The following is a 14,034-nucleotide window of genomic DNA, read 5'->3' as shown; positions in this document are numbered from 1 at the left end:
TGGGACATTTTTGTTCACTAACTCAATCTTGTCAGAGATCTAGTCAGATTTTCTACAACCTTTTTGAAACAGTTTGTGGTAATTTGTGTGTTTCTCAAATTTTTAGAAATTTTATTTAGGCTAATTTGTTGGCATGCAGTTTTTCATAGTATTCCCTTTTTATCTAATCTAGTTAAATGTCACTTTTTAAGACTTTTTCAAATAATCAATTTTGATTTTTATTATTTAAAAGTTAGTTTTCTCTTCTCCATTGTTTACTATTTTCAAATCTTTACTATTTTCATGTACTTATGTTTAGATTTAACTTGCTCTTCTTTTTCTATTTCTTTAGGTAAAAAGTTAGGTGATTGAATTCAAATACATATTTTATTTGTATTATAGGCATGCACAGCTATAATTTTTTCTGTACTACTGTAGCTGCTTTCCATATGTTTTTGTATATTGTGATTGTGTTTTCATCCATTTCAAGGTGTCTTTGAATTTCACTTGTGATTTCTCCTTTGATACACTGTTTATTTAAGAGCAGGGTATTGTTTAACTTTTACATGTTTGCAAACTTTCCAACTTTCTTTTGTTATTGATTTATAAGCTAATTCCTTTGTGCTTACATAAAATACTTTGAATAATTTCAACTCACTTTAATTTGTAGTAGCAGAATATACTTTGTACAATTTCAACCTATTCAAAATTATTGAGGCTTGCTTTATGTCCTTAAATATTGTTTATCCCAAGAATGTTCTATATACCTTTAAGATGAAAGCTTATTTTGCTATTTTGCTGTTCCTGGGTGAAATACTCCATACATGTGTATCTGTTAAGGATAGATAGGTTACAGTGTTTTCCGCATATTCCACATATTCCATTTCTTTTTCTTTTCTTTTCTTTCTTTTTCTTTTTCTTTTTATTTTTTGCCTAACTTCTCCATCTATTGTTGAAAGTGGGGTATGCTGCGCGTGGTGGCTTGTACCTGTAATCCCAGCACTTTGGGAGGCGGAAGTGGGCACTTAGGGACTTGAGGTCAGGAGTTCAGACTGGCCTGGCCAACATGGTGAAAACCTGTCTCTACGAAATATACAAAAATTAGCCAGGCGTGGTAGTGGGCACCTATAATCCCAGCTACTAGGGAGGCTGAGGCACAAGAACTGCTTGAATGCAGTGGGAGTGGAGGTTGCAGTGAGCCAAGATCACGCCATTGCACTCCAGCCTGGATAATACAGCAAGACTCCGTCAAAAAAAAAAAAGGGGGGGGGATGTGGGTGCTACTTTGCTTAAGTTTTGTTTTTGCTTTGTTTTGTTTTGTTGTTTTGTTTTGAGACAGAGTCTCACTCTGTCACCCAGGCTGCAGTGCTGTGGCGCGATCTCGGCTCACAGCAAGCACCGCCTCCCGGGTTCACCCCATTCTCCTGCCTCAGCCTCTTGAGTAGCTGGGACTACAGGCGCCCGCCACCGCGCCTGGCTGATTTTTTGTAATTTTAGTGGAGACAGGGTTTTACCGTGCTAGCCAGCAAGGTCTCGATCTCCTGACCTTGTGATCCTGCTGCCTCGGCCTCCCAAAGTTCTGGGATTATAGGCGTGAGCCACCCTGCCAGGCCACTTAAGTCTATTAATTTTGAATTGTCTTTGTTTCTTAAATTCTGTCAATTTTTGCTTCATGTATTGTGGTGCTTTTTGTTAGGTGCTTTCAACCTTCTACATCATTAAATCTAAAGTAAGTCTCCTGAGCATATAGCTGGATCTTATCATTTGAGCCAATATGATAATTTTTAACTTTTAATTGGGTTTTTAAATTTATTCACATGTAATGTTACTATTGACATGTGTGCATTGACCTCTGCCATTTAGTTTTTTGTATTCTATATACCTCATATCTTTTTGTTTTTCTATTCCTGTAGTGACTTCTTTATTATCAAGTAGCTATTTTCTAGTGTAATAAAAACCACTTTAAGGTTTTTATTATATTTTTCAACTATGTTTCTTGTGGTTTTCCTAGGGCTTAACATATACATTGCAAGTGACCAAAATTAACTTCTGATTTAAAAATAACATTATTCCAATGGATGATAGAAACTTTCTCTAAAATATGTTCATTCTCTTCCCCTATTTTTTGTACTATTGTTGTTTTCTTTATTGTGTTACATACCTTACAAGCCCAATCAAAACTGTTGTAATTACTCCTTTGTATATACTCTTATGATACCCTGCAAAAAGTTGAGAACAGAAAGGAGAGCAAATATATATTTATAGAATTTTTTATATTTACCTTCTGAATTACCAATTCTGATGATCTTTCTTCCTATGTATTCCAAGTGACCATTTTGTTCTAATTTCTTACTTCATTACAACTTTGTTCTCACCCATTACCTTTGGCTGTTATTGGTAAATACATTTTGTTTTTGTATAAAAGCAACAGTTCACCTACATTCATATTGTTCTATGCACTTACTTTCATTGAACTTTTATATAAGGTTCAGGGAGACATGGGCAGGTTTGATAAATACGTAAATTGTGTGTCATGGGTGGCTGGCGTAGATTGTTTCATCACCCAGGTAATAAGGATAGTAACTAATAGGTAGTTTTTCAGTCTCCTTCCAGCCCTTCACCCTCAAGTAGACGCTGGTGTCTGTTGTTTCTTTTTCTGTATCCATGTGTACTCAATGTTTAGCTCCCACTTACAAGTTAGAATATGTAGTATTAGCTTTTCTATTTTGGGTTTAGTTTGTTTTGGATTATAGCCTCCAGCTCAATCCATATTGATGCAAAGGACATGATCTCATCCTTTTTTATGCCTGAATGATATTCCATGGTATATATATGCCACATTTTCTTTATCCAGTCTACCACTGAGGGGCATTTAGGTGGATTCCGTGACTTTACTGTTGTGAGTAGTGCTACAACAAGTATATGTGTGCATGTGTTGTTAGGAAGAATGATTCTTATTTATCCAGACATATATCCAATAATGGGATTGCTAGGTTAAATGGTACTTTGTTTTAAGTTCTTGAGAAATTCCCACACTTCTTCCTACAAGGGCTTAAATAATTTATGTTCCTACAAGGAGTGTATAAGCATTCCCTTTTCTTTGCAACCACACCAGCATTTGCTATTTTTTGGCTTTTTATGAATAGCCATTCTGAGTGGTGTGAGATGGTATCTCATTGTGATTTTGACTTGCATTTCTCTAATGATTAGTGATGTGAAGCATTTTCTCATATTCTTATTGGCCATATGTATGTCTTCTTTTGAAGAGTGTTTGTGCTTGTGTTTTTCCCACTTTTTAATGCAGTTGTTTGTTTTTGCCTGTTGATTTATTTACAGATTCTGTATATTAGTCCTTTGTTAGATGCATAACTTGCAAATATTTTTTCCCATTCTGTAGACTGTCTGTTAATTCTATTGATAATTTCTTTTGCTGTTGAGAAGCTCTTTCATTTAATTAGGTCCTACTTGTCTATTTTGTTTTGTTGGAATTGCTTTTGGCATCTTTGTCATAAAATCAATGCCAGGGCCTATGTCCAGATTGGTATTTCCTATGCTATTTTCAAGGGTTTTTAAAGTTTGAGATTTTACACTTAAATCTTTAATCTGTGTTGAGTTGGTTTTTGTATATGCTGTATGAAAGGTGTCCAAGTTCAATCTTCTGTATATGGCAAGCCAGTCAGCCCAGCACTGTTTCTTAAATATGGAGTCTTTCTTCGTTGCTTATTTTTCTTGACTTTGTTGAAGATCAGATGGTCGTATGTGTGTGGCTTAATTTCTGGGTTCTTTGTTCTGTTTCTTTGGTCTATGTGTCTGTTTTTGTACCAGTACCATAGTGTTTTGGTTACTGTATTCTTTTAGTATAGTTTGAAGTTGGATAAAATGATGCCGTCAGCTTTGATCTTTTTGCTTAGGATTATCTTGGCCATTTGAGCTCTTTTTTGGTCCCATATTAATTTTAAAACAGCTTTTCCTAATTAATTCTTTGAAGAATGTTATTGGTAGTTTGACAGGAATAGCATTTGTCTATAAATTACTTTGGGAAGTATGACCATTTTATTAACATTGATTCTTCCTAACCATGAGGATAGATTTTTTTTTTTTTTTTTTGTATTTGCTTGTTTCATCTCTGATTTCCCTTAGCAGTGTTTTGTAATTCTCATCATAGAGATCTTTCCTCTTTCTGGTTAGCTGTGTTCCTAGGCATTGAATTCTTTTTGTGGCTATGGTGAATGGGATTGCATTTTTGATTTGGCTCCCAGCTTGAACTTTGTCGGTGTACAGAAATGCTACTTATTTTTTATATTGATTTTGTATCCTGAACTTTTACTGAAGTTGTTTATCAGATCTAGACTTCTTTGTGTGGGGACTATGGGGTTTTCTATGTTTAAAATCATATTGCCTGCAAACAAAGATCTTTTGACTTCTCTTTTCCTATTTGAGTGCCTTTTATTTCTTTCTCTTTTTTTTTTTTTTGAGGCGGAGTCTCGCTCTGTCGCCCAGGCTGGAGTGCAGTGGCCGGATCTCAGCTCACTGCAAGCTCCGCCTCCTGGGTTTACGCCATTTTCCTGCCTCAGCCTCCCTAGTAGCTGGGACTACAGGCGCCCGCCTCGTCGCCCGGCTAGTTTTTGTACTTTTAGTAGAGACGGGGGTTTCACCGTGTTAGCCAGGATGTTCTCGATCTCCTGACCTCGTGATCCGCCCGTCTCGGCCTCCCAAAGTGCTGGGATTACAGGCTTGAGCCACAGTGCCCAGCCTTATTTCTTTCTCTTGCCTGATTGCTCTGGCTAGCATATCCAGCACTATGTTGAATAAGAGTGGTGAGAGTAGGCATCCTTGTCTTGTTCTGGTTCTCAAGAAGAACGCTTGCATCTTTTGCCTGTTCAGTATGATGTTGGCTGTGGGTTTGTCACAGATGGCTCTTATTATTTTGAGGTATTTTCTTTCAATGTCTAGTGTGTTGAGGGTTTTTAACATGAAAAGATGTTGAGTTTTATCAAAAGCCTTTTCTGCATCTATTGAGATGATCATCTTATATTTGTTTTTAGTGGTGAGTGACCATTTTTGAATTACATATTTTGAATCAACCTTATATCCCAGGGATAAAGCATACTTGATCATGGTGGATTAGCTTTTTCATGTGCTACTGGATTCATTTTTCTAGTATTTTATGAAGATTTTTGCATTTTTATTCATGGAAGATATTGGCTGCAAGTTTTTTTTGTTGTTGTGTTTCTGCCAGGTTTTTGTATCAGGATGATGCTGGCCTCATAGAATGAATTAGGGAGGAGTCCCTCCTTAATTTTTTCATATTCTTTCAGAAGGTGTGGTACCAGTTCTTTTTACATATCTGATAGAATTTGGCTATGAATCTATATGGTACTGGGATTTTTCCAGTTAGTAGGTTTTTTATTTAGTGATTCAGTTTTGGAACTCATTATTGTTCCATTCTGGGATTCAATTTAATTCTGGTTTCGTTTTGGGAGGTTGTATACTTCCAAGAATTTGTTCATTTTTTCTAATCTTAATAATTTGTGTACACAGAGGTGTGTTTTTCAGCCTCTGGGAGGTGTTTTTTTTTTTTTTTTTTTTTTTTTTTTTTAAGTGGTGTCTGTGGAAACATCCCCTTTAGCATTTCTGATTGTGTTCATTTGGATATTCTCTCTCTCTCTCTCTCTCTTTCTTTTAATTAGTCTAGTTAGTAGTCCATCAATCTATTGACTCTTAAAAAGTCAACTCCTGGATTCATTGATTTTTTGTATGGTTTTCTCTACCTCAGTTTCATTCACTTCATTTCTGATTTTGGTTATTTCTGGTCTTCTGCTAGCTTTGGGTTAGTTGGTTCTTGTTACTACACTTCCTCTAGGTGTGATGTTAGGTTGTTCACTTCAGATCTTTCTATATTTCCAATGTGGTCATTTAGCACTACAAACTTTCCTCTTAATACTGCTTTAGCTGTGTCAAAGAGACTGTGCTATGTTGTATTTGTATTGTCATTAGTTCAAAGCATTTCTCCATTTCTGCCTAAATTTCATTGTTTACTCAGAAGTCATTTAGGAGTAGGTTGTTTAACTTTTATGTAATTGTATGATTTGGAGAGATTTTCTCATATTAATTTTTATTTTTATTGTACTGTGGTCCAAGAGTGTGTTTGTTATGATTTCAAATTTTTAATTTACTGAGGATTGTTTTATGGCCAATTGTGTGTTCAATTTTAGAGTATGCATCATGTGCAGTTGAGAAGAATGTATATTTTGTTGTTTTTCAGTGGAGAGTTCTGTAGATGTCTGCTAGGTTCATTTGGTCAAATATCAAGTTCAGGTCTCAAATATCTTTGTTAGTTTTCTGCTTTGATGATCTGTCTAACATGGTCAGTGACATGTTGAAGTCTTCCAGAATTATTATGTAGTTATCTAACTCTCTTCATAGGTCTATAAGAATTTGCTTTATAAATCTGGTACTCCTATTTGTTTGTTTGTTTGTTTTTTATCCATTCTCCCAAGCATTTATCTTTTGTGTTACAAACAATCCAACTATACTTTTTTAGTTAGTAATTAAAGACTATAGTCACCCTGTTGTGCTACCAAATAGTAGGTCTTAATCATTCTTTCTAACTCTCATAGTTTGTACCCATCAAATATCCAATCCCCCCAAACTGCTAGCTCCCCAGTAGCCTTCCCAACCTCTGAAAACCATTGTTCTACTCTATGTGTCCATGAGTTAAATCATTTCAAATTTTAGATCCCACAAGGAAGTGAGAACATGTGATGTTTGTCTTTCTATGTCTGGCTTATTTCAGGTTACAGATGATCTCCAGTTCCATCCTTGTTTTTACAACTCATAGGATCTCATTCTTTTTTTAATGGCTGAATAGTACTCTGTTGTGTGTATGTACATTTTCTTTATCCATTCATCTGTTCATGGACATGTAAGTTGCTTCCAAATCTTAGCTACTGTAAATAGTGATGCAATGAATTAGGAGTACAGATATTTCTTTGATATATTGATTTCCTTTCTTTTGGGTATATACCCAGCAGTGGAATTGCTGGATCATAAGGTAGCTCAATTTTTACTTTCTTGAGTAACCTACAAACTGTTCTCCATAGTGGTTGTAATAATTTATGTTACCACCAACAGTTTATGACAGTTCCCTCTTCTCCACATCCTCACCAGCATTTGTTATTGGCTGTCTTTTTGGTTATAAGCCATTTTAACAGGGGTGAAATGATATCTCCTTATAGTTTTCATTCACATTTGTCTGATGATCAATGATGTTGATCACATTTTCTTTTTTCCTTTTCTTTCTTTTTTTCTTTCTTTGTTTTTTTTTTTAGACAAAGTCTGGCTCTGTTGCCTAGTCTGGAGTGTGATGGCACAATCATGGTTTACTGCAACCACTACCTCTCAGGCTCAAAGGATCCTCCCACCTCGACCTTCCTAGTAGCTGGGACCACAGGCTTATGCCACCATATCCAGCTAACTTTTGTATTTTTTTATAGAAATGGGGTTTTACCCTGTTGCCTAGGCTAGTTTACAAACACTGGACTTAAATGATTCACCTGCCTTGGCCTGCCAAACTGCTGAGATTACACTCATGAGCCACTATGTCCAGCTTTTCATATGTCTGTTTGCCATTTGTATGTCTTCTTTTGAGAAATGTCTACTCATTATTGCTCAATAACGTCCTTTTCTTTCTGATTGAAGTGCTTTTAAAATTTCTTGTAGGACAGGTCTAGTGTTAATGACATCCCTCAGCTTTTGTATGTCTGAGGTGTCTTATTTCTCCTTCATATTTGAAGGATTTTCAATAAATATACTATTCTATGGTAAAAGTGTTTTTTTTTTTTTTTTTCCTTCAGCAATTTAAATATGTCTTGCCACTCTTTTCTGGCTGACAATGTTTCCACTGAAAAGTCTGCTGCCAGACATATTGGAGATCCATTGCATGTTATTTATTTTCTCTTGCTGCTTTTAGAATTCTTTCTTTATCCTGGATCTCTGGGAGTTTGAGAGTTAAATGCCTTGAGGTAGTCTTTTTTGGGTTAAATCTGCCTGGCACTCTAGAACCTTTGTACTTGGACATTGGTGTCTTTCTCTAGGTTTGGAAAACTCTCTGTTATTCCTTTGAATAGACTTTCTAAGCCTATCTCTTTATCTCCCTTCTGTTTAAGGCTAATTACTCTTAGATTTGCCCTTTTGAGGCTATTTTCTAGATCTGTAGGCCTGTTTCTTTGCCCTGCATTTGTCTTTTTCTCTGTGTCTTCTGACTATGTATTGTCAAATAGCCTGTCTTCAAGCTCACTAATTTTTTCTTCTACTTGATCAGTTCTTCTATTAAGTGCTCCTATTTGGGGTATGTATATGTTTAGAATAGGTAGGTTCTCTTGTTGAATTGAAGCTTTATCATTATGTAACGCCCCTTTTTTAAATCATTGTTGGTTTAATGTCTATTTTGTTGGAAATTATAATAGCAATCTCTACTTTTTTCCTGTTTTTCATTTGCTTGGTAGGTCTTTCTTCATCCCTTTATTTTAGACTATGGGAGTCATTGCATGTGATATGGTTCTCTTGTATGCAGCATAAGTTGTGTCTTGCTTTTTCATCCAAGTTTTAATTGGGGCATTTAGTCCATTTGCATTCAAAGTTAATATTGATATGTGCTGGTTTAATCCTATTTATCCTGTTGTTAGCTGGTTAGTAGGCAGATTTGATGATGTGGTTTCTTTATAGAGTCAATGGTCTCTGTACCTAACTGTACTTTTGTGGTGACCAGTAGCAGCCTTTCTTCTCCATATTTAGCACTTCCATAAGGACCTCTTGTAAAACAGGTCTGGTGGTACCACGTGTTGGGAGCAAGTCCCCCCAAATCTGGCCATAAATTGGCCCCAAAACTGGCCATAAACAAATCTCTGCCACGCTGTGATATGTCCATAACGGCTCTAAAACCCAAGTTGGAAGGTTGTGGGTTTATGGGAATGAGGGCAAGGAACACCTGGCTCTCCCAGGGTGGAAAACTGCTTAAAGGCATTCTTAAGCAACAAACAATAGCATGAGCTATCTCTCTTAAGGGCATGTTCCTGCTGCGTTATGTAGCCCAACCTATTGATTTAATTTGGCCCAGCCCTTCATTTTCCATAAAGGGATACTTTTAGTTAATTTAATATCTATAGAAACAATGCTAATGACTGATTTACTCTTAATAAATATGTGGGTAAATCTCTGTTTGGGGCTCTCAGCTCTGAAGACTGTGAGACCCCTGATTTCCTACTTCACACCTCTATATTTCTGTGTATGTGTCTTTAATTCCTCTAGCGCTGCTGGGTTAGGGTCTCCCTGACGGAGCTGATCTTGGCAAGTGGCGTCCATCCATTCATGGGGACTCAAATCCAGGTCAAAGGGTCACCAAAGTGATGGTTGGAATAGACAACTAGCTGGAGGACACCCAAGTACTCTTAAAGCAATCCCCGTGGTGAGTAAGAAGGGGAGCTCAGGAGTGTCTTGTCAGAACCATGGGGCAAGTTTGGGGTCTGGATCGTTCCACCTTGGAACTTTTTCATATTGATGACGAGGAGGAACAAGAGTATAACGAGGTAACAGAAGAGGTTACAGAGCATGTTTATTTGCTAGCTAAAGCTAAAGTGGCAAAGGAAGGAGAGGTTCATCCCTACCCTTTTGCACCCCTTCCTTATTATTTTGAAGAAAATGACCCCCCCCCAGATCTTTTTTTCCAGAAGACACTGGGCAAAAAGTAGTTGCCCCAGTGACTGTTCGAGCAGCACCTCAAGCGACTGCTCTTAGTTCCATTCAGGCAGGAATTCAGCAAGCTAGATGAGAGAGGGTGATTTGGAGGCTTGGCAGTTTCCTGTTAGAATACACCCCTCAGATCAACAGGGAAATATTACAGCTACATTTGAGCCTTTTCCTTTTAAATTATTTAAAGAATTAAAACAAGCAATCAGTCAGTATGGACCAGGTTCTCCTTTTGTAATGGGACTGTTAAAGAATGTTGCTGTTTCCAGATGGATGATTCCTACTGACTGGGACCCTCTTACTCGAGCTCATCTAACTCCTGCTCAGTTCTTACAATTTAAAACTTGGTGGGCAGATGAAGCTTCCATTCAGGCTGCTTGCAATGCCCAGGCCCAACCTCAAATTAATATAACTGCAGACCAACTTTTGGGGGTTGGCGGCTGGGTTTGTTGAGATGCACAACTGGTCATGCAGGATGATGCCATAGAACAGCTTAGAGGAGTGTGCATTAGAGCTTGGGAAAAAAATCACTTCAGGTGGGGAACAATACCCTTCCTTTAGTGCTAAAAAACAGGGACCCACAGAATCATATGTTGATTTTATAGCTCAGTTACAGGAGTCTCTTAAAAAGTTGATTGCAGATTCTTCTGCTTAGGATATAGTGCTGCAGTTATTAGCTTTTGACAATGCTAATCCCAATTGCCAGGCTGCTCTGCGACCTATCAGAAGGAAAGCACATTTAGTTGATTATATCAAGGCGTGTGATGGTATTGGAGGTAATCTGCATAAAGCTACTTTGTTGGCACAGGCAATGGCAGGACTGAGAGTGGATAAAGGAAATACTCCATTTCCTGGAGCTTGTTTTAACTGTGGGAAGCATGGTCATACTAAAAAAGAATGTAGAAAAAATCAGCAAGTCAGGCTGCCAGATAGGGGAAAAAAGAAAACTGTGGAGCCTGAAATATGTCCAAAATGTAAAAATGGAAAATCCTGGGCTAGTCAGTGTCACTCTAAGTTTGATAAAGAAGGGAACCTGATTTCAGGAAATGCCATAGAGGCCTGTCCCCGACCCTGTTCTAAACCAGGGCATTTCCAGCTCAGGCTGTTCCCTCACCCCTGTACAATGTCTGTCCCCTGCCACAGCCAACAATGCCACAGTAGATTTATGTTGCACAAAAGCTGTGAACCTTCTGCCTGGGAAACCCCCATAAAAGGTCCCAACAGGAGTCTGTGGACCTTTGCCAGCAGGGACAATAGGATTACTTTTAGGAGGGTCTAATGTAAGTTTAAAAGGCACACAAATACATATAGGAGTCATTGATTCAGATTACAATGGGGACATTCAAATTGTTATATCTACTTCTGTTCCCTGGAAAGCAGAGCCAGGAGAGCACATAGTACAGCTCCTGATTGTGTCGTATGTGGGAATGGGAAAAAGTGAAATTAAACGAGCAGGAGGATTTGGAAGCACAAATAAACAATGCAAAGCAGCATATTGGGTAAATCAAATTACTGATAAACATCCTACCCATGAAATAACTATTCAAGGAAAGGAATCGAAAGGTTTGGTAGATATAGGAGCGGACATTTCAATCATTTCTCTACAGCACTGCCTGTCCACGTGGCCAGTTCAACCCGCTCAATTTAACGTAGTTAGAGTTGGTAAAGCTGCTGAAGTACATCAAAGTATATTTTGCATTGTGAGGGGCCTGATGGACAATCTGAGACTATTCAACCAATTATAACTTCTGTACCTATAAATTTATGGGGAATAGATTTATTACAACAATGGGGAGCACAGGTTCTAATTCTAGAACAATTATATAGTCCTCAAAGTCAACATACAATGCATGAAATGGGGTATGTCCCTGGTATGGGACTAGAAAAAAATTTGCAAGATTTGAAAGAACCTCTTCAAGCAGAAAAACAAAGTTCCCACCAAAGATTAGAAAATAATTTTTGATGGCGGCCATTGTGAAGCCTCCAGAACCTATATCTTTAAAATGGTTAACAGATAAGCCCATTTGAATAGAACAATGGTTGCTAAGTAAAGAAAAACTGGAGGCTTTAGAGACATTAGTTACTGAACAATTAGAAAATGGGCACATAATTCCAACATTCTCTCCTTGGAATTCTCCAGTTTTCATAATTAAGAAAAAATCAGGAAAATGGAGAATGTTAACTGACTTAAGAGCCATCAATTTAGTTACACAATCTATGGGAGCATTACAGCCAGGATTGCCTTCTCCTGCTATAATTCCAAAAAATTGGCCTTTAATAGTCATAGATTTAAATGACTGTTTCTTCACTATCCCTTTAACTGAGCAAGACTGTGAATGGTTTGCATTTACTATTCCTGCAGTAAACAACCTGCAACCTGCTAAATGTTATCACTGGAAAGTGTTGCCACAGCGTATGTTAAACAGTCCAACTATTTGCCAGATGTATGTGGGGCAAGCAATTGAACCTACTCGTAAAAAATTTTCACAGTGTTACATTATTCACTATATCGATGATATACTTTGTGCTGCTCCCACCCGAGAAACATTGCTCCAATGTTATGATCACTTTTAAAATTCAGTTTCTCGCACTGGTTTAATTATAGCTCCTGACAAAATTCAGACTACTACTCCTTATTCCTACTTGGGGACCTTAGTAGACAACACTACCATTGCGCCACAGAAAGTACCCATACGTAGGGATAAATTAAAAACATTAAATGATTTTCAAAAATTACTAGGGGATATTAATTGGATACAGCCTGCTCTAGGCATTCCTGCCTATGCTATGTGTAATCTGTTTTCTATCCTTAGAGGAAATCTTAGTCTCACTAGCCCTCGGCAATTAACAAAAGAGGCTGTGGCAGAGTACCACTGATTGAGAAGCAAATCCATAAAGCTCAGATAAATAGAATAGATCCAGAGAAGACTCTAGATTTGCTAATTTTTTGAACTCAGCATTCACCTACTGGTGTTATTGTCCAAGAACAGGACTTAGTAGAGTGGCGCTTTCTTCCACATACTAATTCATGGACTCTAACTCCTTATTTAGATCAAATCGCTACTATCATAGGGATTGGGAGAACTTGGATTATTAAATTACATGGATATAAGCCTGGAAAAATTATTGTCCCTCTCACGAAGGCACAAATACAACAAGTTTTTATAAATAGTCTTACTTGGCAAACCCATTTAGCTGACTTTGTGGGTATTCTCGATAATCATTTTCCTAAAACGAAACTTTCAGTTTTTGAAATTAACTAATTGGATTTGCCCTAAAAGAACTAAATTTACACCAACTGAAGGTGCTGAAAATATTTTTACAGATGGGTCTAGTAATGGTAAAGCTTCTTATTTTGGCTCAAAAAGTAAAGTTTTCCAGACGTCCTATACTTCAGCTCAAAAAGCAGAGCTTGTAGCTGTAATTAAGGCATTGGCTGCTTTTGAGATGCCTATTAATGTGATTTCTGATTCTTCATACGTGGTTCATTCCACACAGTTAATTGAAAATGCTCAATTATGATTTCACACAGATGAACAACTGATGACTTTATTTACCCAACTGCAAACAGCAGTTAGGAGTAGAATACACTCTTTTTACATCACTCTCATTAGAGCTCATACACCTCTTTCAGGACCTTGACTGAAGGGGATCAAATGACTGCTCACCTAGTTGCTACTGCAATATCTAATGCCAGACACTTTCACAGTCTAAACCATGTTAATGCCTCTGGTCTCAAACGCAGATACAACATTACCTGGAAAGAAGCTAAAGTTATTATCCAGTGATGCCCAGCTTGCCAAATGATACATTCCTCATCTTTTACAGGAGGAGTTAATCCTCGAGGACTGGAACCTAACTCTATTTGGCAAATGGATGTCACACATGTTCCCTCGTTTGGGAGACTAGCTTATGTACATGTATATGTGGCACCTTTTCTCACTTTGTCTGGGCTATAGGCCAAACAGGGGAGTCTTCTGCCTGTGTTAATTGTCATCTTTTGTGGTGTTTTGTGGTGATGGGCGTTCCAGCTTCTATTAGAACAGATAATGCCCCAGGCTACACTAGCCAAACTCTAGCTACATTTTTCTCTGTGTGGAATATTAAACACATTACTGGTATACCATACAATTCTCAAGGACAAGCCATAGTGGAAAGAATGAATCACTCCCTAAAACAGCAGTTGCAAAAGCAGAATGGGAGAAACAATGATGGATGCAACTGAACTTAGCATTATTAACTTTAAATTTTTTGAGCCTGCCCAAAGGCCAGATGTTATCAGCAGCTGAACAGCATCTACAGAACCCA

Source organism: Trachypithecus francoisi, unplaced genomic scaffold, assembly GCF_009764315.1.
Source record: "Trachypithecus francoisi isolate TF-2019V2 unplaced genomic scaffold, Tfra_2.0 Lachesis_group1, whole genome shotgun sequence".
NCBI classification, from domain to species: Eukaryota; Metazoa; Chordata; class Mammalia; order Primates; family Cercopithecidae; genus Trachypithecus; species Trachypithecus francoisi.
This window is presented reverse-complemented; position numbering follows the sequence as displayed.